Source organism: Wasmannia auropunctata, unplaced genomic scaffold (genome assembly GCF_000956235.1).
Source record: "Wasmannia auropunctata unplaced genomic scaffold, wasmannia.A_1.0 LD336106.1, whole genome shotgun sequence".
Classification (NCBI taxonomy): domain Eukaryota; kingdom Metazoa; phylum Arthropoda; class Insecta; order Hymenoptera; family Formicidae; genus Wasmannia; species Wasmannia auropunctata.
In genome coordinates, this window is record NW_012026784.1 from 7,608,708 (window position 1) to 7,631,829 (window position 23,122).

Consider the following 23,122-nt stretch of genomic DNA (forward strand, 5'->3'; position numbering starts at 1 on the left):
GCGCGCGCATACGCGTGTACGTGTATGTATGCGCGCGCGCGCGCGCACTTACTCGCGCGACCGATAGATCGGGCATTTTTCCATTAGATTGGAACTTGATTAAATTGAAAATCTGTCAATTTAGGAAAAAGCATCCGACAGCTTATATTGACGGTGGACATTATACGCGGTGGCCAACGAGGCAGAACTCGTTGGCCTGACAACTAGCGGAGATATAAAACCCATCGTCGCGACGATGGACCCGGGATGCGCGCCGGGCTGTTTACTTTTTGCTTCCTTTTGCGCCCTTGTAAAATTAATTGCCGGACGCTCTTTGAGGGTGACGCTCGCTTTCGCCGTTCTACCGATCGCGGAAATTTGCTCACGGTGTCATTCGTTCAATCTCCACCCTGATATGATTCCAACGCAGCACCCTCTGTGTCCTCCCCTATTCACCCCCTCGCCTCCCCCCCCCACTCCCTCCCTCCTCTGCCCTCGCGGCAGTATCCGTATCCGTCGCGAGATAGTCGCTGACGAGTTTTTGTAACGAACGCATTTATCGCGTATACACCTTTGAAGAAGTAATGTGGCTTTAACGGATTTAATTCGCTCGCATTTGTCGTTCGTATCAGACGATCGGACGTGCCGCATCCTGCGGACGAGGGAGAGAAGGGGGTTTCTTTCGGTCGTTTGACGAGCATTAAGTGACCCACATGCCTAATCATCCACGCTTGAAACATATGTCCACTGCTCGGTCAACGCTAATTTAATTGCGGTGCGTCTCTTAACGAGCTTCTAAGAATTTATATGCAAACATTGTGATTAAGGATTCAATTCTCTGATATATAACTAGATGCTCTCTGCGAACGAATCCAACGTTATTTTAATCTCCATCGATATATAATCTTCCTCGATATAGTGAGTAGATCAGTTACGCGACAGAATGATTATCTCTTTTTCTTTCAGTTGATTAATTTTAATGATATCAGTTCCGTCTGAGCTTATCGTTTAATCGTCGATATTTATCTAACAATATTACACTTAATGTGTAATGATATTTATAGTCGCAGTTTTTGTTTTATACTTGGTGGGATATGACCAACTTTGCGAGAAAAGAGAAAAGTATCCCTAAATCGAAATAATCCGAATAAATGAGGCGTACAGCATTATCTCGACCGATTTAAAACAATGGCGACGAGCAACGTTAAGCACAACGGAAACGTGATTGCAATTCGCTTATAGTCGTATATGATGCCATTGCCCGAACCAGTTCGACGTGTGCCGCGCAGAGAACATATTACATTTTACGATAAGGTGCTGCGATTGCGGCGGATAATTTAATTGAAAATGCGACTTGACCTAACGATAATGCACCGGAGAAATTCCGCGCCAACGCGATGATTAGTAAGAATACTTTGAATTGACCCCGCACTGCTTATGATAACTCACGTGTAATACGTTAATGCGTTGTCACGATTAAGCACGCTCTAATATTAATTCCTCAGCACGAACGGCGAACGAAACACAGTATTTATTTTCAACACTAGTACAAAGCAAAATTATCGTTAAAATTTAATTATTTAATTAGATCGTATATTTTAAGTATCGATTTTAGACGCATATAAAAATCCAGTATTAAAAACTGATTGCCGCCAAAATTGTGTAACTTAGATATAGGAATACTTTTCTGCGCGCATTACGAAAAACTTAATTCCACATAGTCTAACCGAAAAGCCCGGACTTTACATCGTCTGACGTTGTTGGTGCAAAGTTTAATCGTATCTCGCGAGTGTCCAGGCGGACCTTGATTAAAGACGATCGTGGGGCGGGAAGAACCGCGGATAAGTCAGAACGTAATCGCGCACCGGGATGCGGCCTTTTAAAGTAGGAAACTCGCCGGAAACTACCGGCCGCATGGCACCGAGAACTCCCCGGTGCGGTGCCAAATAACAATGTTGGATCTCATAAACAAGGAGACAAGACAAATACCCGCCTGGACAGTGGTTCCTAGGGCGCGGAGTGGACAGAGTCCGTTCCGCCGCCCACCCACCCCTCTGGGGATGGGAGACTCTGCTGGTAATTTCACGGTGTCTTGCATCCCTGAGCCACCCCTCTCCAACCCTTCCCTCTACCGTTGCACTTCTCCACGCGAAACGTTTTCGGTAACGTGATATGTTAACCGCATTCGTCTGATATACTCGAACTATGATCGGCGATTTCTGAATCGATTGAACGTGATATTAAACGTAAACTTTCGTAAGCTCGAAGCAATGCAAATATCGTTACTCCGTTGAATCACATTGAAATGGTTTCAAAGAAAATCTGTTTTATGGTTGATAATTAAAACAAATTTCGTTCAGTCTAAATTGTTTTACATTACGACAAATTGATCAGAGTAATTGATTTATCGAGATAAAAATGCGTATAATAATACAAGACAGCCACAGATTTATATTCGTAATAAGCGTATTCAGTTATAATGCGTAGCGAGAGCTTTATCTTGAGGCAAGTGCAGGAGGACAGAATGGAGGGAAAGGAGGGGGAGGGTCACTGGGATTTGCGCGAATGGCCGACGACTTAATTGATCGAGGGCCATAAGCGAATTAGGGATGACCAATGTTCCACGTGCGGAGCTCAGGAATATGGACGGGGGAAGACGCCGAGTTAATTCAATTCGAGGAGGCTGAGGAGGGTTTTGGGACGTATCTCGCGAGACGTAAATTTGCGTACGGACCATGCGCGCTCTCCGCGCGCGTTCCCCTCGTCTAAAAAACGATGGACACTCCAGCAAATTGCATCGACGCCTTGGAATTGGCCATTCCTTCCTTCTTTCCTTTCTTCCTCTTCCTTCCTTCCTCCCTTCGTTTCTTCGTTCGTTCGTTCGTTCTTTCCTTCCTTCCTTCCTTCCTTCCTTCTTCCGTCTTTCACGACCTTTTTTCCGCTCTCCTTTCGTTACTGTGCGGCCGCGAGTCATAAATCAAATTATACGTTGAGTGAGATTAGATTTCTGTTTGGCCACGCTCGAATTCACGAGCAGTGGATTCGACGAGGGTAAGGCTGCGGTAGAAACCTTCGCCCTTCCTGTCTTCCGCGCCACCACCCCTTTTCCCGACCCATCCTGGCGTACCTCGGTGCTGCTTGGCGATGGTGCTGGTACTGCTGCACTACGAGGTCCAACATTAGTTAACGATTAATCAAGGCGCTTGTAGCTCAACATATATCATTAAACTAGTTAGCGAAGTAGGGTCGGCCAAGTGTGCTGACCACTGGCTACACCACCCACCGCCCCATTCTCTCTCTCTCCACCGGCCGGCCCTGACCGAACCCCTTCACCGGGCCTTTCCTCCCCTCCTCCGCCGACTTGCTCGCGGAGCCGATCCAACCCTCTGGCGACGTGCTCACGTACCGAATGGAACTCTTAGAGACTCCAGAAGCGAGTTTAAGCTCGTCGCTGGTGTTTCGTCCGTTTCTGGCGTGTGCCAATTGCTCGTTAAAGCGCAGAAACGGGGAAACACTTCGGCACAGTCGACGGGAGGGGAGGGGTAGGCATTGCACTTTGACTCTCTAATGTCAAAATGAGTTCTCGTACTATCTGAGATGTCGATAAGATATGGAATTTCCAACGCGAGGCTCGCGGAAAACGCTTTGCCGCCTCGTAACGCGATTGGATTAGATGAAGAATAGTATCGGCAAATTTTATAGAGATCAGTAAATTCATTATTAATCGAACAACGGGTCAACGCCGCTATCTAGAATCTCGTGAAGCTTTCGCAGTGTGCCCTCTCTGCTGGATTGACCTCCTCTCGGATCTTCCCTCGCTCTCCCATACCCCTGCCCGCACTTCGTCTCTTCTAGTTTTAACCATCGGGAGACGGCCGCATAGCCTCCCGTGCGCCCGCGGGCGCCCCTTATAAATCCTGCAGGACTCCTGCAGGCACTAATGTACGACTGTTTGCGGGTATAACTTGGCCCCGACACGAAGGATAGGGGATGGTGTTTCCAGTACATGCTAAGCCGGGGCTAAAGGCCCGCTAGACCGAGCCATTCCTCACTGCCCTACAGACTTACACCTCCGCCCCCGTATGCTTGTCTTTGCTTCTTATCCCTAAGCAAATGTGGTCACCGCGAGGAGGGCGCAGGGATTTATTGATGGATTTACGACCTTGATGTTTGGATCTTGGAATAAGACGAATGGAATCTTGAATTCGCGAACCGTCACGCGTATATAAACTTTGTTACACGTATCTTAGAAACGATGCTAATATTTTATTACATACATTCTATACAGCAATTCATTCAGTACGACTAATGTTTTTTTTTTTTTTTTTAAGAAATCGCGAGTTTGAATCGTATATTTAATTTTCATATGAAATAAGAAAAGAAAAAAGAATATATGATATGGCTGTGTGAATTTATAAATAATAGTGACTTGTTCGATAAATTTCGAGACATAAAAAATTATTCGAACCGAGCGAACGGCGGCAAGAGACGAAAGCAATTTATGCTGTAGAATCGATGAGCTCGTTTGATGACCTACGAAAGATACCATCCACAGATTATCGACGTTTCGCGATGGAGCAGAAATTCGAAAGGGCCAGACACATTAATACCGTCGCAGAGAATCACTTGGCAAAGTTATTTGACCACCACTGTTCATCCTGGGAGATGGTATTAAATCCCCACCCCTTCCACCACCCTGTACCCTCCTCCAGTGGTCCGGACAGACTTGTACCAAGGACCAGAGCGAGCTAGGCACCAGTGTCCGGCGGTGTCGTCGGCAAACGTTTGCTCGACAAACAAACTCAACTCCCGTCCCTGCTTCACCATTGCGCGACTCTGTTTTACTATATAAATGAGATGGTCACCCTAAGTACAGGGTTGAAAGGGATGATACTGCACGAGTGTGCGTCTCGTCGGTGCCATCCAGTCGCTCTTCAGAGGCGACTGTCACTGTCGATCCTTCGTCTCTGGCCTTCGAGTCTCACGCGAAGGGATGGAAGGCGAATGATAAGAAATAGGTTTGTTGACGTCGAAAGTGTCTGTGTATTTCTTGTTTATCGGCATTTCTAAAAGGGGGAGATTTGGAACGCATTGCTGGGCGAGGCGTTATCTCGCGGACAAATTTCGTGGCTTTGAAAAATAAAACAATTATTAATTATGTAAGCTCCAATGTATATCGCTGTCCGTATAATGACATAACGTGACAAATATCAGCTTGCTTTTAAATTATGGAATTGGAAATGTCGATGCATCTAAAGCTATCAAAAGTGTCTGTATTGTAATAAATTGACAATTATAAAAATTCGATTTTGGAAGCTCCATGCGCAATGGTTGCATTAATCGAGCGGGATACGCGAACGGTAAGTATTCTCCCGGCTTTATAAAAAATTCGATCGAAATGTAATGTTGATAAACAACCGAATTAATTTGTAAATTAACTTCGTTATCGCGTTCGGATCCATTTATAGTTGTTGCAAGGTGTTCGTTACGTAACAGAGAACAAATATGGAAACAATCTTCGTGCCTGGAGGATGAATTTCATTGCGAAGTTAGTGACCGTTCGGCTGCCCAAGAATAATATAATCCTCCGGTGTGCGCCGAGACTACTCTGTATTAATGTTTGCCCCGATATCTGTAAACAGGCATTACCTGTATCTCTGGACCGAGGTGTAACTATCCGCTGGGCGAGCTCATGGTAGATTTGAACGTTAGCCCGCCACAGGGATTAGAAACTTCCTACGGCGAGGTCACCGTGCATACTGTTTGCGTTTCTCTATCGGTGCCTCGTGGAAAGGAAAAGAGGAATACGTGGTCAGGTAGCTTGGATCTACGGGAGTAACAGACGTTCGAAACTAAAATAATACGGGCGTCAGCTAAAGAAATTTCAGCGCGCCACCCGTGCAGTCCCTTTCCACATTAGGTATGTTTTTTACAGCTGAACCAGTATACACCCTTTGTGCTTAAAGTGAAATAGATATATATTTGGTATTTTATCGAAAGCGAGAAAGAAAGTTTTTCTGTACGGTTCAGTGCAGCAATAAAAAACAAATTAACCTATCGAAACTGAAATGATCACCTCGATTAACCGTAAAGAATCCACTAGTTTTACTAAAAAATTCGTGGTATTTGTTAACATAAATTTTCTGAATAATACTTAATATTTAATAATATTAATAATATTTTTTGTTGCAAGCATGTAACACCAAAAGATGCGACGCTATGACGTAAGCGTACGCGTACGTAAGAAAACGAGAATAAAGTCAATTAGCCGTAGACGCGGAAAATTAAACACAAAGTCGTATATAGCGATGAATGTGAGAAAGACGCGGGTACGTTTGCAAGAATACATTGCGAATGATAACGTACTAGTGAGCGATGACACAACGGGCATTATCGTAGGTGACAGAGTGGTCGGTTTCGTTCATGCGCGTGCGTGTTACGCGTGCGTGTACGTGGACAGACGGTTAACTGACGCGGCATATTTACATTGTGTGGCGGTGCAATTAAGCCTCGTATCCGGCATCAAGCGTAGGAAATTCCGTGCGGACTAACACCTTGCTCCCTGCATTCACGCGGCCGGCTTGTGTCCTGCTGCATCCTGCCGTTCTTCTCGCAAGAACAACGCGCGTATACGGTATCCGTTTGAAACTTTGACCTCTTTCCTCTTTACGGGCGTACACTCCAAACAAACACGAATTACCCAAGTGCTTAGAAATAATTTATAAATTTTTGAATGTTTTCGGATGTGATGCTTAGATTTTTTTTACTGATATCAGTATCAAAGATCGCCATGTATACAAGAAATTATAAGAAAGAATCTTGCCGACGTAACGTGCTGAAAATTTATTTTATATTAAATGAAAAACTTAAAGAATATTGATTACAGTTTATTAATATATAAATATTGCATATATTTATTATTGCGCTACTGAATCTCTCTCTCTCTCTCTCTCTCTCTCTCTCTCTCTCTCTCTCTCTCTCTCTTTTATTCTGCGATATAAATAATTACGTATATAATATTATAAAATTTATATATAAAATTTCGAGAATTAGCGAATAAGTACTATTATTACATTTTATGAATTTCATGATTTAATGAATTAAAGGTTATCTCTTTTGCGTTTAATTCTAAATTTCCAAAATAATTTTCGATATGGCATTGTATGCGGTTATGAGTATAAATGTGAATGTATGCGCTCATACGAAATCATACATATCGCGTATGCGGCGGAAGATACTTCGATCACGGCGCATCGATCCATTCTACCCGTCTGCTGAAGATATGTATAACTGTTTCTACGGCTCGTAAGGGAATTCCGCAGGCCGCCTTGAATCGGGTGGGAATCGTTCGGGAAAACGTTTCAGGGAACCGTTAGCGTACCCGCGGTGCGAACGCATCTTACGAATGATTGTCCTCCTGGGTGCGCGCAATACGATCGTTCGCTTGCCGAGAATGAGAAGTTTCGACCCGTTCTTTAAGTATTACACTAAGGAATCGATTTGTGTTGACTTCACGGCGCACGTGTAAGGCTCTGACGTAATGTGCTAATTGAAGCGTTTCGCGGAATGAGTTAGACATACGTGTTTATTAAGGAGAAACGAGAATCCATAAATCGCAGACAATCAGTAGACATTAGCATTGTCGTTTAATAAAAATTATCACAAATAAAAAAAAAACATAAAAACATTGTAATCGGTGAGATGAATCAGGAGCGTAAATTTTTAGTAATTTTAATTAAGCTATTTGTAATAATTTAATAAAATTTTATGCGCCTTTTTCTATATCTGACGGCATCTGCGAACTATCACACATGAGTAAATAATCGCCGTTTGGCGAAGTACCAGCTGTGTAGCAGCATGAAAATAATTTACGCAAATGATGAATATCCACTCGAGCTCTTTGCTTTGCAGGTTGTTAGTGCGCATGTACTGCGACACGAAGGAAGCGCAGCAAGAAGCGCAAGAAGCGTCGCGCAAACTTGATAATCACTGCCGTCTCTTGTCAACTGCGACTTATCGAGTCTCGCTATCTCGCATCTCGCGGGTGCGCCTGTCGTTAAGCCGGCCGCCAACATTTTGTAATTGATTGAAGCAAAATACAGTCGTGCAAGGCAGGCCGGGCAATCGGGGGGACAGCCGAGATCCAGTAAGTCAAATTTTCCCGTCAAGCGACGGCCGCTCGTCCGTGTACATGACGTTTTAATAACGGTTCGTGAGCGATTGAAAATGTCAATCTACTCCGCTTTTGCGGAGAGCGTGCGTGTAAAACGCGTGCACTACATTCGCGATGCGTGCGAAACGCTCGTCGTAGGTTCGTATCTGTTAACCGTCATCGTTTAAGAATTCCGCTTTCGATCTCTCGCGTGTTCGTTTAACGCCTTGGAATTGTCAAAGCGTTTTTCCTAAGTAAAGTCCTGGCACCTGCTTTTTAGCACATTATTACCTTCGTGAAACCGACATTAGAAGGGGCTTTTTCATCGATACATACTCGCTCCTCGCGCTGCTCGCGCGGCGAACTCGCGCGCCGGACGTGCCAACCGACCGGACAATATTTAATATACGATCAATTTTTTCATTTTCGGATTGGATCGTAACATATCCCTTTTTACGTAAAATTTTTTTTATAAAATACGTAATTATTTTATATTGCAATAAAAGAGATTTTTTGCCGAGATAAAAAGTAATAAAAAATTTCATATTAATTTTTAAACATGGAGCGCAAATTTTTCATCGGAACACACGGAAACAAGGGCTACCGGTTTAGATACATTTATATATTATGCAGTATGTAATTACTTTCCGATAAAAGGGATTTTTTTTTGCCAAGATAAAAAAAATAATAAAAATTTGTATTAATGTTAAAAATGTATTCCCGAGGCTCGATTTTCGCCGCTGGCGATTTCAAGACAGATACGGGACAATAATACATGCTTTTTTTCCTGCGTAATGCCATAATGGAATTATTTCCGCCATGTCTCGTTTAAACGAAAGTTACGATACGATCGCAACTGTTCTGGCTGAATTGCACCAAAAATCTGCATTAATTGATTCTGATTCACGCTTCATGATCTCTTTTTGTATCATTTAAAATATAAAGTCAGATACACATAATAAAGAAAATTCTTTAATGATAGTTATTTAATCGAAATTAAAAATTAATCAAGATTAACGTGAGAGTCGACCGCTATAACCGGCCGTAAGAAATTCAAATTGATCTTGGAGTTAAACTCAAGTATAAGTGTCATGTTTCGATAATCAATTGCTTCTCACCGTCGACGTCGGTCAAAAGGCCCGGAACAATGGCGTTAGCGTGGATAGGCGAGAAGCGGTATCGCCGGCGTGAGTTTATCTAGCCAGTTCTATCTTTTATTAGCATCCCGTAGAAGCTATTTCGTAGCCCTTTCTCTATCGCCTAACGTATCCAGGCAGTTTCTCCGGAGTCTCGGCCGTTCCGTAGTCGAGCAGGAGTACCAGAAGTGCGTATTTACGAGCGTTCCCGTCCATAAAGCAACCTCGCGCCTGATTTTGATACATTCTCCACTCCGAGCACTATCTCACGCGCGAATACGACCTACGTAGCCATACACTTGGGATTTATGGTGATACTGCGCGCGTAAGCGATAGTTTTGTTTTGTATTCCGTGTAGCAACCTGTCTCTCTCTCTCTCTCTCTCTCTCTCTCTCTCTCTCTCTCTCTCCCCCCCTTTTCTCTTTTTCGCGAACACTACTCTCTAGAATTCCGCGGATTTTTGAAGCCGCGAACAAAGGAAAAAGAAGAGAAACGAGTAATATACCCATGGAAACAGTATGAGTTTAAACGAAATTGAATTGACATCAATATAAATATTTTGTGTCTTTTCTCTTCGCACAGCCGATTCGCGACTTTCGCGAATTCAAGTGGGCAATTGTGCGAATTGACCGAAATCGCGCGCGAGGACATAATAATAAGAAAAAAGCGAATATTACGAGGGAAATGACTTACGATTACATCTGTTAAAGATGCAAAAATTTTAGGAGATATATACTACGGAATTTAAAGCGACGAGCAGACGGATACGTGTTGCTGAAACATACATTAGGCGTTGGAGAAATAACGACAGACCGGCACGGGCAGGAATAAACACACAGCAAGCATGAAGCGCAACCCTCTAGCAGCAGCAAATATGCAGCCGCGCGCCACTCCGAGACATATTTTCGCGTCCGATATAAAACTTGGCGTAAATCGATAATGTATTGTTCAACAATGCTATTTTTGTTCATACAGATATGTCAGAACTTATGCAAGCAAATGGTGTAGCGTCACGAATTAATATATGTGCCCTCGGCTACTTAATCCATTTATTAAAATCGCGTGTTGATCGTCAACATGTGTTATCGACGTGATATATTTTACCTTTTAATTCTAACGGATAATAACACATACGTAACAATTAAAAATTCAGATATCGCCTCGAGAATTGTAGCTCGTGTATCTCGTTAGAGGCGTCGTCGAGTGTATGGGATAAAACGCTGCAGAGTCTTGCGGTTAAAAATATATATTAGATACCGAAAATATAATGACGCGCAGGCAGGGTCGCTTATGCAGGAATAAATGCATGGGAAACGCGAAGGGCCGATTCTGATATTGGATGTACACTGGGCAAGGGGCATTCTCTCCCGGTTCTGGAGTTCTCGCGCGGGCGTACGCGCGTATATATATAAAGCGTCTGTGCATATCGTAATCACAATATTATGCTGGAATTGGGAGGTCCGGGTTTCCCATTTCTATTTTAATGGCATCGGGGATTTCAAGCGGGGGCTGTGCCAAGCGTCGCGTAATAACTTGTATCCAGTCGAAAAAAAAAAAAATATCGGAAGGCCCTGCAAGCCGGTTTACGGCTCCTCGTTTTTCATTCGATGCCGTTTTTATTTAAAGCCGTCCCGCGGCATGCCGTTTTTATTTAAAGCCGTCCCGCGGCATAGCGTTTAAATGTTAAACAAACGCGCGCGCACGTCGCCGACAGGATTTTTTTTTCTTGTCTTTCGATCTTGATACCGCGACGTTATCGTGTCCGCGAGAGGTGTCCGCCGTTGTAGAACGATTATTGTCATAATTGATCCCCGAATAAATAGCCGGAGCTCTATAAGCGGCCGCTTAGATAAATCCGTCACATAACGTGCACATTCGAACGGGTGTTTATTAATTATCAGCCGTTCTCACACCCACGTGGTGCACACCGCGCGTCGTGTGTGTGAGAGGGGAAATCGATCGTCGCATGCCGAGTGGCTGTTTAGAAAGTTCCACCGTATTTCTTTTGCGGAACTTCGCGAATAAAGACGGAACGGATACCGAAACGGGCGCGCGGTATTAGCATAATATATGTCGCAATTATCGTTATAATTGTCCAAGTTGTTGGCAACTGGTTTCAATATACGCCCACTTTCGCGTTTCACCCTCTAAGCTAACGAGGCGCTCCTTTGAGGACGATTTGCAGATACAGAACTTCGTACCGGCCAAAGTGCATCCAGGTCCACGTATTAATCGATTAATTATCCAAGAGAAAACAAATATACGTTTTATTTTGTTGCACATTTTTAAAATAATTTTTCTATCGTCCTTAATACGCGCTATCAGACCTGCACAAGATTAAGATATAAAGAATAAGGTTTTTACCTTGAGATTGAGACAAGTGACTAAATTAAAACGATCGATCCGGCATTGTAAAAAAACTATATAAATAAGAAAAGAGCGCTAAATAATAAAGTAGTTAGAAATTAAGGATATCAGGTGTCGATGTGTCAAATATGGAAACGGTGTCGTTGCCGACTGTTTTACAGGGGTAGAAAGTTCTTCAGGGAGCAGAGGATTAAAAGTTTACTTCGCCGGTGGATGAGAGGGGTGGAGGCTGGCGGTTGGCAAGAATGACTCCGAGGAGTTAAGATCCATGAGAAAGGAGTCTGTAAAGTTGCTGAAACTTTTTAGCAAGAATTAATCACCGGAAGATGGTGACTGGTCCTTATTAAATTGCGACCTCGCCATTTATTTCGATGCGGTTAGTCCAAGCGATTCAATTTGCGGCCACGGCGTTGCGCGAGTAAATTACGTTAGCTGACATTATCACTATTGATGTTATCCAGCTTTCGTGAGAATGCTATCCGCCGCAATAAATAATTCCTTTCCATGCCGTTTATGATAACTCCGAGTTTTATCCTTACCGCAACATACATAGACGTAACAAAGATACATTCTACCTCATGTACAAATAACGGTTCGCTGGCAACAGACAATCCTAAGTGAAGCCGCTGATACGCATTTCGCGATCGTCCCGGCGTGCGGCGACCATACACACGCACACACACACACACACACACACACACCTACACACTCTCTCTCCTCGCAAATTGCATTTCGCGCTTATACGTACCTATACGTTAACCAGTGCGGTCTTTATTATGTATGTTCAGCGTATGAATCCTTGATGGATTCCAGATACCTCATTACACCGCTATTGACCTGAATCTTTTATTATCTTTCCACCGCGTAGACACAACGATGCGGCGGTGGCGCGGCTCCGGGCTCATTATACCGCAGAAAATAATCATTATGTCCATTGACCGGCGCGCGGGTGGGGAGGCAATTTTATTTTCTGTGTAGGACGCCGCGCCGGTGAATACGTCTCTGATGACGATTAGTGGCCCTTGGCATCCTTAATGACCGCCCGTACACAATCGTACCGCCTCACGCGCTTATGCGTTGACGCACGCATGCTCGTTGAGTAATATCTAGATCTAGCCGGTTGAACATGATATTCGGAGCGGCGAGCGTTTAATTAGGCAACGCGCGAATAATCGCGCGAAATACATAGCGCGAATGGCATTACGGCCCTCACCATCTTCCCGGGGACAAGGCAATATCACCTGATTTAGCCTAGCCGCCAAGCGAGTAAAATTTCGAGATAGGAATGAGAGTGTTCGTATAATTGTACCACATGGTCGGCATGTGTAGCTTTAACATGCATTTCAAGGGGTTGCGCACGATGAGGGGAGATAAAATCGATCGACTGACATCACGGCATTTTTTTTGTGTGGACGATTAGTGCCTTATGGCATACTAACGATCCCTCGTATATACATCTATATGTCGATGCCCGATTGCCTGTGGATAAAAATAGGCAGCCTTGAATATGGATCTACTTTCTTGAGTGGATATTTCGGAACCGATGGGAAGACACGTAAATCGGGAACGAATAACTTGGACAACGCCAATCGTGATGGCATTGCATTCGCAAATTTCGCTTTATTTTATTTTGTATCTATAATAATTAATTCAGCCAGATAGATATTAATAGTAGGTGTGCACTTGATGTACATTTGTGGAAATTTTTAATAAACTTTGATTAATTTTAGAGTCATATAACGAATCATGTTGATTGTTTTAGACCGTGGATATATTTGTTATCGTCAAGATATCCGAATTTTTTCCGACTCTCTTGTGATTAAAAAAAGATGCCGATACTAATACCATAAATCTGTAATCGCAGCTCAAATTCGACTTTCGTTTCGTTTTCGGAAGATACACGCGAGATATGTAAAATCATGGTTAAAAGCCATGAAGCGTCGGATAGAGGCACGAGGGCGCGAAACGAGCGTGGAAAGGGCGGGAGGGCGAAGAACAGGCGAGGAGAAAGTGGAAAACCGAATAATCGTCCGGCTCCGACCTCGGTGTCGGTTAGGAGCTCCGGCGAAAAAGAGGAGATGAAATGGACCGTCCGACTGACAGGAATTTACATCCTCTCGTGCGCAATCTGCGTGAGTGAATTGTGTCGTGTTACCGTCCGGAGAATTAGATCCGGAAAATCCGTAATAATTACTCGAGCGCGCGGCGCTCGCCGAAGCATCCTCTTCCCTCCGACTTTCGCCCGCTCACTCTCGCGCCCTTTTTCCCCTACCCTTTCCGTACCGTCGCTCCCTCGTTCGTTTCTCTCACCGCCACTTGACAGCGTGAAACACAAAAATAAATAATGATTCACCGCGGCGCGGCGGCGTTGCTCCGGAAAGAAGCGGCTCCAACCGAACCCGCGAAACACGCTGTCGTAGAAAAAAACGCGCGCGGTAACGGACTCGTTTAACTCCTGCGCGTTTTCTCCCCCGCCTCCTCCCTCCCCCCTCCCCTCCTCCTTCTCCTCCTCACAATGTGCATCGCGATGCATCACGATGTGCATAAATGCGCGCGCGTATACGCATCAGCGTCTCAAAAATGTGGAAATGGCTTGCCACGGCGATAAAATTCAATCTACTTTACGCGATGTGTTCCCTTCTCGCGCCTGCACGTATTCTTACCTCAGATTTATTTTGGCGCTATAATCGATCGCGCCGCTGACCGATTTTAACCCGATTTAAGAAAAGCCGCGATCTTCCGAGGCGAACGCTCGCGATATTAGATACGTTTTGACCTATTTGACCCGTTTTAAGAATCGTTAAGTGCTCAGCGGAGTAATGCCGTGATACTAAATTCGTACTGTCTTCCCAGAGCGGCGGGACCAGTTCAGCACGGTTCGTTAATGTAGCTGCTTAGGAACAGATGTAATTAGTGCGCTTAATGCTTAATGATTTATACATGGCGTTCCAGCGATTTAGGTTAAATGGAGTAACACGTGCCGAAGTTAATTAGTGCGTGTTTATGAGCTTTAAGCCCGGCGATTGTCGATTGATTGAATATGTAATGCATTTAAAAGACAATCAGGAGCCATTAAATAGACATTTAATCTATCATTGAATAGATAGGGATAAATGTGAAAATTGTTTTGTGCGTACATTTTATATAATTACAATACTATGATTTTCCGGACAAGAGCAACAAAGTTCTTCAGTAATTCGAGACAAATCTTAGATAATTAAAGTTCTTAAATTACGATGTCCCCAAATTCGTTTTTGTTAGACGCGAAATGATGATTGCGGTCGGCAGAATTCTGTAAAGCATTCAAATGAAATCATGATACGCGGCGCTACAAAATGCAGCGGACGTGAAATTGTGTTGCTTATATCGTTTCACGTAATATATTTGGCACTTGGATTTTGTCGATTTTGTACATTTCGATGTTTGCTATATATAGCGAGCGTAATATATCTGCAATGTGGATAAATTGTAAAATATGCTTTGCGTTAAATCGTTACGCTAATAGAAGCACGCGCACGCAAATCGGTAATTGTAGGAAGGACTTGCTATTTGAAAGGGTTACAACAACGATGACTAGTACGGTCGATTGGTTCGCACGAAATTCGAGTTAATGGAGCGCGCGCTGGTAATCAGGGTGGAATTCGAGTTCATCACTTTCTCGATGACTGTTTCGGGTCATCGTTCACTGGCTCGCGTAACCCATCGAAAATGATAATTTGCTCATCGTTGACGCTACGGATCATCTATTCGCAGTAGCAACGCGTTTACCTTCTTCGTTAATATGATTAATTATAGGATACCGTGAATTATTAATAATTTGCGACTTAATCAAGCCACCTCATGAAATTTGTATGCCGTATAAAATTTCCCCCCCAAAAAGATCCCACATTATTACTTATACAGCAACAGCTTCTTGAACAGATTGAAATCAATTTTCTTTATAAATAAGTAAGCGCGCGCGGTTTTTTTTAACGCGCGTTAAAGAAAACTCTTGCTAGAAAAAGTTCCGAAATTTCATAAACATCTGACGGACCCGATATCGTGACACTTGAAAATGTCATCCACGCGAGAGACGCTTATTAGCTCGGCCGTTGTCGAGCCCCGCGTTACGGCAGACGCGGTCGTTTACATTTTTACCAGGACGCGCGAGAACTCGATATTCCGACAAACACCGATTGGAAATGTTAAAAGATCGAAAGAATTTTAATGAAAACCCCCGGCCATGGCGTCCGGTCGAACGTGCCTTTTAATAGTTCATCCGCGTCTGCTTTTCCTTTTTTTTTTAACTCCGTTCTCCCTCTGTCCCCACTCCCGGCCACCTATTCTCGCTCTTTCTCTCTTCCTCGTCGCTTTTTATTCGGTACGTTTCGGTCCGCTCGCGGTCCGGATGCAGGAAATATACAGGGTGTATCACGAATTACGCGCTTTTCCTCGAAAGGCCTAATTGCATATTAATTCATTCATTCAGTTTCGTCGATTCAAGCTTTAAAAATATAAAAACAGGTAGGAGGGGACCTTCGAAGTGTCACTTTTGTGTGGATTTTCTATTAATACATTGTCGATATGTCGCGAAAATTAACTTACTTGAAAAGGTTGACCGAATTTAAGCTTAAGAATCATTCAAGTGTTAAAAGTTGAGGCATTAGAACTGAAGAAAGGGGCATGCTGGTGGTAAGTAAAAATCAATTTCGAATTCGCCGATCGAATTCTATCGCGACTTTTGACGCGACTTGTATATCGAGTTGGAAAGAGAAGCGCGGTCACCGTACGTTTGCCACCGTACGGACGGACGAACGGATGGACAGGCGACTGGACAAATGGAAAGGGGAAACGGCGGTTGCTCGCGCCCTGGGAAGGACGAAGGATGGGACACGGGCGGTGGGTGAGATGGGCGGTGGAACGACTACGGCGGAATTATCTTCTCTCGTGCGTGTTTATTTTTCGCGTGATTACAAACGAAGTTAATCGGAATCGAACGAAATTAATTTTATTGTCCGTCGAAAAAAGCCATCGCCGTCTATCCGTCCACCCTCCCCCCTCCCTCCCCCGCCCGCGATCTTTCCGCCCTCGGCGGAACGGCGACGCGATGCGACGCGGCGCGACGCGTGTGTGCCACTCTTACACAGCCGGCATCGTGCGGCAGTGTGCGGCGTTTTCGACGCTGGTAAAGAGAACCGGACGGACAGCCCATTAGGGCGGCGAATTAAAATTATTCCATTAATTTCTGATTTTAGAGTATTAAAAACGCGGGGCCCGAACGGCAAAGCGCGATAAGCGGAAAAAGTTGGAACGAAATGGGGAGGAATATGTCAAAGCGGTCGATGGTATGTCGCGTTATAGTTTGCGGCGCGTAATACGCAGCGCCGGCAGTAATATAACCGCGATGAAAATATAATGAAAAATAAAGCGACCTCGGATCTCTTCGTACGTAAGTATTTCAATGATATGGGATTCGAAACGTTACGTTTTAATAATTTCTTTTGCACGTTTTGCGTTTCGCGAAGTGTCCGTTACGCCTTGCGTCACTCTCTTTAAACACAACTCTTAAAAAGACGAGTGTTGTTTAGCGAGTGGGAATTAGACACTGCAAATGCGACTTATTTACTGAGCATTAAGAGAAGCTGGTATCGCACGAGAACCGCCGACTGCAGGGCAAGCCCATGTGTAACTCGAGACAATTCGCGAAGTCGAAGTGAAAGTCCCGATCGGTGGATGTAGCGGGGGAGACGATTGCACAACCAGAAACTGGCAATGCCTTAAGGACACGAGCTGTACCACCAAGGAGCTCGCGCGTTCACCGACATGTCGCACCGGTCGGTTGGTGTTGCTCCAGTCTTGCCTCGGCAAGTATCGTTCGCGCATTGAGTGTCTTTTCCTCTCACTCGTTTATCGTTTCTCTTCTGCTTCGCGCTCTTTCTCTGTCCCTGTCTCTTTCTCTCTCGTGTCTATCTGTCTCTCTTTCTCTCCAGGGAAGCACACGTTCCATCACGACCACGCGTGACTACGTACGTACGTGCACACACGCCCGAGAACGGCCGACCTTTCATTTCCCACCCCACTGGCGAGCGGACGCCGACCAATCGGACCTTACCCCGCGCAAAAACATCGAACCGCACACGACCGAGCGTGCAACGAAAGCGGGGTGAGAGCGCTCAGGCGAGGTGGCGCGGGGTGAGGAGAAACGAAAAAATCGTTCAGAATTAAAACGGGGAAGCAGAAAAATAATCAGATTTCCGCGTATATTATTAACGAAGATATGTGCGTGCGTGCGTGCGTGCGTGCGTGCGTGCTCGCGACCGCGCCTGGCCGGGAGGGGGTTTGGACTGCTGAAAAAGTATTGACTTCAATCGGAATCCGCGCCGTGCCGATGCCTGCCGTCGCCCGCCCCCGCCGCCTCTTCCCGTTCATCCTTCTCCGCATCCGCCACCACTTCCTCCTCCTCCACCTCCTCATTCTCCTCCTCCTCCTCTTCTGAATATCTGCGAATTCAATGCGGCCAACGTGAATTCGCGTTCACGTGCGAATCACGCGACTCGCCATGCGTCTCCGCTCTCCGGGTAGACGCGCGTCCGTGTTATAGATGCGTGGGCGTGCTGCGTATGTGTGAGCACGCGGCCATCCGCGTGTCGTCGGCAAAAGCGCGGAAAACCGGCGATGCGGGGCGGCTGTCCGGAGCAGAGAATTTATAATGCGAAAAAAAACTGGTGTCGCGCCGCACACCGTCGCGTCGTTCGTTTAGGCGGCGTGGTACGGCGCGGGCACGGCCACCGCGGAGGAAATCACGGCCGGTCAAATGGACCGCCGCGAGTCGCTGCGAATTTCGCATTTCGGGAAATCGAGCCGATCCCCAACCCACGGGATTTTGCGAATGTAGTGGTAAAGAGAATGATGCTCTTCTCGTTAATAAATAGTCTGTTTACAGAGAGATTCGCGTATACTTTTGCTTAAAAAATTAGCATTAGGATGAGAGTTCTTTAAAGATCTCTTTAATAGTTTTTAAACCACCGGCGAAAGAAAAATGAAAAACGAAAAATGAAAAATCAAGCTTATTAACAGCAGTTTACGGTTGATTTAAACGCAAATGGAGTTTAATTGTAATTTTTATAAATTATGAAATATAAAATGCTCCCTTGTCTCTAATAGGGAGATACATATTGTGTCCGAGAGAAACTCGACGTTCGAGGATCAATAGGATCGCGATCATAGGTCTCCCCTACCTTGTCGTGCTTGGTGAGCCGTGTTTGATACGTATCGGCCCGAAGTTAATTTCAACATCCTTAATCAAGTTCGATTGTGTCTAAATAGAGAGAATACGAACTTTAGCTTGACAATCCGGGTCAAATGTGTAAACAGGCGCGATGGACAATACAGCGCGAGAGATGCAAATTCGAAGCCGTAGTCTCGAATCGAATCGTTACTCGAACGAGCACCGCAAGCACGACGTTGGACAAATACCTTCGTCGAGGTCCTTCAGGAATCTCCGGAGTTTCGGCGGTAGCAGTGGAATCCTTCGATACTCTAATTGGTGCATTCACGCTGGTGTTGCCCGTATATCGGTTCGCAGACTGCATGCGACGATTCGATTTTCCCCCCGGTCGCATTTATACCCCGTTAAAACGTCATAATATCTCATTTCTGTCCTATTTCAATATTAATTTACGCGACAGCTGCGAAGTATTTATAATTTTATAATTGTATAATCCATTACGCGGCGCGTCGCAAACACGCATACGTCCCGACGACGCTCGAATCGCGAAACGATTCTTATCGTCGTACCTAGGACCAGCTATTAAGCTCAGAGCGACATAGACGTCGGGGCCGGCTCATCGTTTGTATCCTTCCGGAATCCTCGTCGCGTCATCGTCTGCCCTCTCCTCCCCCGTGTCGGCCCCGTCTCTTCTCCTTGCTTTCCGGAGGGTAGCTAGGTATATATATATCGAGCACCAATCACCACGCATAATCTGCGTGCTCATTATTACTAGGACTGCGAGGGGACGCGCATGCATGTACCTATACCCGCGTTCATTATGGAGACGATATGGAGCATTGTTTGCAGAATGAGAGGGGTGAGCGCCGCCACGAACCCTCCAGCCGTCTCTCTCCGCTCCTTCCTCCCCTTAATGCGATACCACTCTATATCTCGCACTCTCTTTCCTGTCTCGTCCCTTTCGCTGTACCTCGTCCCGTCCGCCCCGTCCGTCCCTCTACGAGCCACGAGTATTCTTTTCTCGCGTGTTCGTGTTCACGCACTTGCCGAGCGTCGGCTCAATGTGGCGACACGCGTACGACTAAACTACTTATCGCGCGTTTACGTTGCGCGAACGCGAAAGATTTCCGGCTGCATGCGTGACGCGCGACAAAAGGGGCCACGCGCAAATCGCTCGTAGTAATTAGGACACGTGCGCTCGCGGAAGGGCACCAGTTCCTGTAGCGCGTATCGCCCGTATCGGGCCCCCTCGCCCAAATCATTATTGAGAAGAAAGAGGGCAAAACAAAAGTCTCGATAAAGTTTTATTCATTAAAACAGAACTCTTCGACAAAAATCGAAAAAACAAAATAACGCCTCTCGAAATCAACGAGTATTGTAATAATTTATAAATCGTGTTTCAACGCACAATATAATAATAATCGAAGAAATGTTTAACTATATGTCATTTACACGGAATGCAATTTTTTCAACGTGATGTAAACACGCATTTTCGTAAAAATGTCACCGTTAATCAAAATCAATCGCAAGAAGGGAATGTTCAGTTCTAGAAATAAGATTAATAATATCTTCTGAATATTCTCTCAAGCTTCGTGCTACGAATTTATTATCAGCAAACGCATTGAATAAACGCACCAAAGGGTAATTAACTTAATGTACAAAGTGATTCCGGCCCGTCGTTTTTGCATTCGTGTCGTATAATTCGCGAAAGCAATCGCGAAAATCTGCCTGGCGAGAGCGAGGAAGGCACAGAACGCCTGTTTTCGTTTTCGCGCTAAAAGGTATTACGGGTAGCCTCGGGCGCATTCCTCAAATTATTCCCAACGCGGAGAACACACAGCGACAATAAAAATATGGCATTAATTTCCATACGTTACAGAAGACTCGGCCAGCTCATCGGTACACGAGTGTGCAATCAAGCAGCGCAATTATCGGAGCCTTTGTTCATGAATAATTACAAACAAGAGAATCGTGAGCACGGTCTCCGCTCCTCTTTTCCTTTAGTCCTATTTACGTCCCGCTCGTGTTCTCTTCCTCTTTTACTCCGGATACAGCTCGCAGTTGGAAACGATTCCACCAAGTGATGCCAAGCGCAACTGTTCAAAATCGAATAGTTACTGTTCCTGTCAGAATAGTTACTGTTTACTTTTCATACATAGGCCTATTAATAGAACGTAAATTATATTACAATTATACTATCATATTCGATACAAAACGTGAAACATAATTTAAAATAAATAAAAAACACAATTTTTTGCAACAAGCGTATGATTTTTTTAAAATCAGATATTGCTTTTTACTAAATTGCTGGTTTGTTGTCAAATATGATTATATTTTTTTTGTGTTTTAAATATGTTTTATCATATAAAAGAGCTCGCGACAAGAATGTCGCTAATAGCGAATAAGACGGAGCAGTAGAGAATAGCTGATTCGGCGATCATCATCCGGACGCTAATTGCACGGCGAAATTTCATCCATCGTACGCTTACGGATTTGCTGTCGCGTCGCGGCTACTGCGATGGGGAGTAGCTGCTACCGACAATAATGAACGGCCGTCCACTGTATCGCGACGCAATCTGCACATACTTAACGAAGGAAAATGCATATTCATAACCGGGGCTCGTGTAGGCGCGAACGAGCGCGCGAACGCGCGGACGCGTCGCGTCATTCCGCGCGCAGAATTCGCTTTTTCTCTTTCTCCGTTTCCTCTTTTGCGTCGGGCGCAAAATAGCGGTGGAAAAAAATCGAGGATTCGCAACCGAGATTTAACTAATGGCGCGTATACGGTGCACAGCGCGGCGCTGCGGATGACAAATAGTTGCGCCCGGATATATCTGTTAATCGATCGTTCCTCGAGACGCGGAAGAACGGAGCGACCGAAAACCGATAGGAAAATCAGAAAACACTTCTCGCGCGGAAGCGTTAAAATTTCTTTTGATGTTGTGCAAATGTTAATATTGCGAAAAATATGAATTTTGTCGGGTAAAATTAATTAGACTAATTAGATTTTTATATATTTTTTTAAGAGCTATTTTAAGAGAAGAAATATCCTTATATAGCAAACAAATGAAATTTAAATATATATTAATATAAATATTCATATTGATACATAAAATAAACTAAATATCCGTGTCTTTTATAACAGTCTGCAGGACCATGAACCAATAAATAGATTAAGTCTTGTTTTATACCGTGACCTAAATTTTAAATTTGATACGAAACGAAACTAGGCTACTCCACTCTCGTGTAAGATAATTGCACAATTTTTGTGCAAAATGCACGTTCGAAAGTACCGAGAGAAATAAGTGGAAATAAAATCGTGAAAGAATAATACTTCGCCGAGCGTGACTGAGTCTGATACGTTTAACCCAGTGACTCGGTAGTCGTTGCCGCCGCCGCTGCCGCCGCCGTCGTCGTCGTCGTCGTCGTCGTTGACGACGTCGGGACGCAGGAAGAAAGGGGCGTCGCGACGCTAGAAATAGACGAGTGTGCTTTCGCTCTCGACGGCGGAGGCGCCGCTCCAACAAGAAAACTTTCAACTTGGCGGCCAAGTTCAAGTCGGCTAGCATTCAATGGCAAATATCTGGAACTCTTGAAAGCGGACATCTCGTTTTCGCTCATGTCCAACTTCGCGTATGTTTGGAGCGTAGATCGACACGTTATGATTTCTCTATTACACGTACATTTTTATTTATCTTACTGCTTACTTACTAATTAATTCAATCGCTCTTTAGATGTCTTTTATACAGAAGTAAAACGCGATCTTTATTTTCTTTTTATTCGGAATTCTTTATGCTCGCGTATATGCGTGAGATTTCCGAATTAGAATCTTTATCGTCTCTCTTCTAATTTCTACGGACAACGCTTCAACGGTGACGAGCGACGAAATCAACGCTCATCTGTTTGCGTAGACGATGGTCGGATAACCAGTTAGATTCAAAATTGCCGGACGGTACCCTCCCGTTCGCGTTCGTCGAATAAAATTGAAAACCCTGTCTCCCTCTCTCGTGACTCTCCCGCTGTCTCTCGGCATACCGATGGCACACACGCACACACTCCGCACATGCCGTCCCTCTATTCCGCCTCCCTCCCTCCCACCCTTTTCCCCCCTTTCGCCCACCCCGCCACCATCCCCGCAGAAAGAACTCGTCGTGCACTTGTGCGCACAGATTTACGCGCGTATTTTTCGCCTCCTGCATTCAGCGCGCGGTGCTAAAAAATATCGGCGTCTATTCAAACTCGCATTCCTATCGCGCCATTTGAATTAAAGACGATCACGAT

General features: G+C 44.8%; 1 protein-coding gene and 1 long non-coding RNA gene across 4 annotated transcripts in view; both read left to right on the forward strand.

Moving 5' to 3' along the window:
* The window catches only part of LOC105455640 (POU domain, class 6, transcription factor 1), a 113,167-nt gene that overhangs the window by 16,162 nt on the left and 73,883 nt on the right, over window positions 1-23,122 (forward strand). The window lies entirely within an intron of this gene.
* On the forward strand, window positions 7,084-10,361 carry LOC105455635. Its single transcript, XR_975138.1, has 2 exons — window positions 7,084-9,592; window positions 9,993-10,361. It is a non-coding gene; the product is annotated as an uncharacterized LOC105455635 (long non-coding RNA).